General features: G+C 48.2%; 1 protein-coding gene across 2 annotated transcripts in view; it reads right to left on the reverse strand.

The window, feature by feature from the left end:
* Slc39a10 (solute carrier family 39 member 10) overlaps positions 1 to 5,232 on the reverse strand; it is a 113,022-nt gene that overhangs the window by 38,532 nt on the left and 69,258 nt on the right. Inside the window, exon 1 of one of the 2 annotated variants that reach the window (XM_005366362.3) lies at positions 104 to 458. The exons of the other annotated variant lie outside the window; for it this stretch is intronic. The gene's annotated coding sequence lies outside the window, so the exon portion shown is untranslated. Of the gene's footprint in view, positions 1 to 103; positions 459 to 5,232 lie in introns of those variants that run through there. 2 annotated transcript variants of the gene reach the window in all.

The raw sequence follows: 5,232 nt of genomic DNA on the forward strand, positions 1-5,232 counted from the left end.
CGGCCTCCCGGCCTCCCGTGCCGTCCCGGGACTCGCAGGCTCGGCCGCGCACGGGGCCGGTTCTGGGGGAGGGAATGTAAACAAATCGGGGTTTTATAGTTACCTCACACTCGAGTGCCGTGTGCATCTCCTCTCCGCTCGGTACCAAACCCCGGCTGCACCCAGTCGTCTATTCACCAAAGCCGCCTGCGCTAGCTGCGTCGCGGAGCCCAGCGCGCGGGCCGCGGCTCTACGCCGACGGCGCACCCGGCCCGCTCCGGCGTCCTGCGCAGCCGCACCCGGGCCGCCGGAGCGCTACGCCGACGGCGCACCCGCAGCGCCCAGCCATTCTCTTCGCGGACGCTCCTGGCGTAGCGGGAAGCCGCGGCACCCGCGGGAGCTCCACCGACAGGCGGAGCGGAAGAAATTCGATCTACGCAGATTGCGGAGCTCAGAAGCCCCGCGCTAGTTTTGTTTCGAGAAAAGACGCGGTGGGGCGAGGGGCGGGGGGGGGGGAGTTGGGTGGCTTCTAACGCATGCGTGGAGCAGCCTTGGTCTCCTCGCACGTTGGCTGCCGAGGCCTTGGGCTGAACGATGAGACCTGGAAGCCCGGAGAGCGAACGCCTCAGCGCCCGGGTTTCCGAGTGATCAGTTAGGATGTTGATCTGTTCGCGGGTTAGATATCTATATATATTAAATTAACTCCTCCCCTTCTGCCCCAGCCACCGCTCCAGTCTCACGGCAAATCTGAACTTTAGTGCTATGTGCAAAGTGTTTTGCATAGCTCCCCCCACCGCACCCCCATTTAAAGCCGCACTTACAGTGGGTCTTCCGGAACAGAAAGGAGAAGTTGAGCCTAAAAGTATGTCACGTAATTGTGGGTACCCATCCAGGGACTCCCCACCACCTTAACCAAAGACAGAACTCCCTGATCGGCCCAGCGATTCCGGTGGACTCATGCCTACATCCTGCTGGAGCTTGCCTTCCTTTGGTCACACCGCCATCCTCAGCGGCCTCCTCCCCTCTTAAGCAACTAAGAAAACAACCCACAATTTTCTTAAAAGGAGCCTCGTCAAACCCTTGGCTTCATTATTCATTGCTCCGCTTCCTGGCTCCTAATTCATGTCTAGGCTTATTTGTATTCTGCCCGGATGCCCGCGTTTCTGTATTCAAACTGAGCGTACTTTACCAGTGAAAGTGAATTCTGGGTGTCCGACGGCGTGCGCGTAACCCCGAGCAGCAGTAATTACCAGCTTTATGTATATCAGGTACCTCCATCGTGCTTTGCGTGTGTATTAATTTAATACTCCTAACAGCGAAGAATGATCAGCCAGGAAATGAAGGCAATAGTAACTTGTCTAAGACAACACAGGGAAGCAGGGGCATAGATAGAGAACTATACAGTGTGGCTACATGACCTATTTGGCCGCTTGAACCCCATAAAAGAGGCTGTTCTGCCTGCTGTTCTCGGCCTCTACACGGAACGTCTTCCAGGAGCCAGATAACCTTGTCTGAGTAAAAACACATTGTACTCCTCAGAGCCCTCTTTCACCCTTCTGGGGAAGCCAACCCGTGACCTAAGCCCTGCTATCCAAGGGAAGAGTTCTGAGAAGCCAAGCCAGACCTTGCCGCTAATGGAAGAAGACGGTGGATGACCGTAGTCCTCACATCCAGGAATAGAGCCGGGAGTTACGTAAAAGCATCCAAATTGTCCTGGCATTTTAAGGCTTCTAATTATCTGATCAACACATTGTCAGGGTCTCAAAAATATCTTTCAAATAAGATAGAGCACTTGTATCACGGGGCTATGTCTTTACTAAACAACGTTCATCTGGTTTGCCAAATACTTGATTAAACAGTGAAGTACGGCCCATGCAAATCAGTCCGTAGCTAAGGCTGTGAGTGGCCTTCCTCCATGCTCCCCACATCTCTCTCAGTCCTTTCAAGATTTCCCAGAACTCCCCCGTGTGGCAAGCGAAAGGGCTAATGGTCTTTTGCCCACACTGCTTCAGACACGTGTTATTTCACCTACCCGTGCTTCAATTTTAAAGGTAGCCATCCTACCTCGACGGGACAGTACAGTAAATCCCTTGGCCCTCTGAGTTCTTCCCCAAATTAGAAAAGAACTAGACACAGTAGTGGAAGTGTGAGTCACACGCCCCAGCTTGAAGCTGAGCGGTCAGGGAAGCAAGTCCACGGCAGAAACCCAGCTTCCCCTCTGATTTCGGAGAATGCATTGCCACCCACAACAGTTAGGATGGTAGGGAAGTCTGCAAAGAGTGGGACCTTTCAAACTCAGTTCTTCTTTTCACGAATCAAGATTAGTAATAATCAGTAATTTTTTAAAAAGCCTTCTTTTTTTTTTTTTTTTTTTTGGTTTTTCGAGACAGGGTTTCTCTGTGGCTTTGGAGCCTGTCCTGGAACTAGCTCTGTAGACCAGGCTGGTCTCGAACTCACAGAGATCTGCCTGCCTCTGCCTCCCGAGTGCTGGGATTAAAGGCGTGCACCACCATCGCCCGGCTAAAAAGCCTTCTTAAATTCTCTTTAGTCTAAACACTGACTGTCGCATGGCCAAATGTCTGGACCCGACAAGTTATGCCCAGAGAAGCGATTATTTAAGAGAACAAGAAGATGAAATGAAAAGTGAGACATAGAACCAGAGCAGAGGTCTTTTGAAGCTGGGGAAAGAGGACGCCAGGAATATATAAACAAAGGTTTGGACCAAAGTTAGCAATTATCCATCATTTCTGGTTCATTTTTTTTTTCTTTTTCTTTTTGGTTTTTCCAAGACAGGGTTTCTCTGTGGGTTTTGGAGCCTTTCCTGGAACTCCCTCTGTAGATCAAGTTGGCCTCAAACTCACAGAGATTCCCCTGTCTCTGTTTCCCAGCATTCCTGTATCTTATTCTTGGGAGTGAAATCCCAGCTCTCAGGGCCTTCCTGTTTCTCAAGAGCAAGACTGCATGTCTGAGGAGCCTGACTCTGGGAGACAGCACAGGAAAGCTAGGCCAACATAGCCTCAACCAGGGACAACATGTGACTGGCTTGCTCGACAAGTGAAATTATGTAAGAAACCGGATCTCAGAAATCTGCAGAGACAGAAATAGATTGGAGATATGAAACAACACAAGTATTTCAGCTCTCCCCACCCGGAACAACTGAAAAATTGACTTCCTTATGACATGCCAAGCTGTCCATAGCGTTAAAATGGCTGCACACTTGTCTCTAGTAATGGCGGCACAGAGATAAGAGGTTTCCTCTGCAGGTTGCTCCTACAGGGGCACCCACAGCAGAGAAACGGTAGAGCCACCACCTTGGATTCACTCCAGCATGTTCTTCAAAAATATAAATAAGACGTAGGTCACAAGAAAGAGGGAAGTTCACTCAGAAGAACGAAGCAAAGCAAGGACGTTCACTTGTGGGACATCAGGAAGGCTTCTTGTCCCAAACCCACTATGCATACTCATGCATCCCTGGAATTCCATCTTTAGCCTTTCAGTGCTGGGCCTTGAGACCCCATGGACTCCGACTATGACAGAAGTTACTATCCTGTTATTTATTTATGCTGCTCATAGAGTATATTTTCCCCAGGCCTTTTTATGAAAAAGAGGTTCCAAACGAGCACACACGATTATCTAGGGGTATTATCTAAGGGTAGTGGGCTGCAGAACAAAGATAAACTCAACAGCCCACTTATCCCTCTTGCTCTCCGTCAATGTTCCCCACGCAAGAACATTAAGACAAACAGGCTCAGTAGCCCCCTACAGCAAGCATCGAACCCAGCAACCGACAGGAAGCCACTTTAGATCCTTTAAAATCCCAGCTGCACAGCTGCCTTGGCCTTTGGAAAGTAAGCTCCTAGTCCAAAGGAATCAGGGAAAACAAAAACAAAACAAAACAGCAAAAATGATCATATCAGTATTGCAAATCTGAAATGTATTTACAATGATTATCCTCCAATTGAAGGGGAATCGCCAGCATGGAAACAATTACCCGTGAGTTCCCATTAACTATGTTAAAAGTGCATGCAATTAGTTGAAATGAATAAGCACATATTAAGGATTCGTTTTTAAAATGTCATCACATGAGAATCAGTTTCAGATCTGGCCCAAAGCTTCCAAAATAATGAGACCAATTTCACAACTCACATCTACAAAAACAAGCAAGTCTAGCGCTTAAGCCAAGACACACTTAGCAGACATTGTGTAGTTTTGTGTGTTGAAACTTTTGACAGCAAGAATGCAGACAAACTGTACATTTTAAGGAAGGCAATAAATGAAGTGTCGAAACGAGAGTAGCAATTATTGGCTGAGGAGATTGATGGTTCAGAAGTTAAGGGCATGTTTGCACTTTACCTGGCTCAGTTCTCAGCATCTATGCAGCAGCTAACAAATATCTATAAGTCTAGTTCCTGGGGAGCCAATGCCCTCTTCTGACCTCCACGGGAGTCAGTCACACACACACACACACACGGCACACACATACACAGGCATGCTGGGAACCAGGCACACACATGGTGCCCATACCTGCATTCAGGAAGTACATTCATACCCACGAAGCACATAAAGGTACTTTCAGGAATTTCTGAATTTCTCATGTATTTCATTCTAAGTAAAGCAGAATGCTTTATTTATAATAAGATAAGCTGCTTTTCTGCTCATCAGGCGATCGCATAAATCACCACCTCTTCGCAGTGCACACATTGGGGGAAGCGTCGGGTAATTTCTCATGCTTGCAGGGAGTGTGTCTGGCAATGCCCACTGGTCTAGGACTCGCCAGGCCTGGCTTGCTTGCTTGCTTGTGGATGAGCTCACATATGGCGTCAGATGACCTCATACTTCAGTTTCATTCCAATTATGAGGATAAGGACATTGTTTCTTTAAGCAGTTAGATTTTGTAGTTTGCTTCCCACCCTAAACACACGAATTCACATGGTTTAAAGTGTGTCTGGTAATTCAATGGTTTAAATATAATTCATTCTTCCTGCTATAATCCCATAAAGTGGATGTCTCTTCATTTGATTAAAATGCCTTGATGGCAGAGCCAGGATCCCTGTCCTAGCTATCTGGACCCTGACAAGGTTCCCCTACTCCTGCTTCTTATATCAAGGCTGCACCAGAGGCTGGGAGACAGCCTGGACCTTACAGTGGTTGTCACATAGACATGAAGACCTGAGCTTGGTTCTCAGAACCCAGTAAAAAGTCCACATGTGGAGTGCATACCTGTAACCCAGTGCGGGGGAAGCAAAGACACAT

The sequence above is a fragment of the Microtus ochrogaster genome, unplaced genomic scaffold (assembly GCF_000317375.1).
Source record: "Microtus ochrogaster isolate Prairie Vole_2 unplaced genomic scaffold, MicOch1.0 UNK8, whole genome shotgun sequence".
Taxonomy (NCBI): domain Eukaryota; kingdom Metazoa; phylum Chordata; class Mammalia; order Rodentia; family Cricetidae; genus Microtus; species Microtus ochrogaster.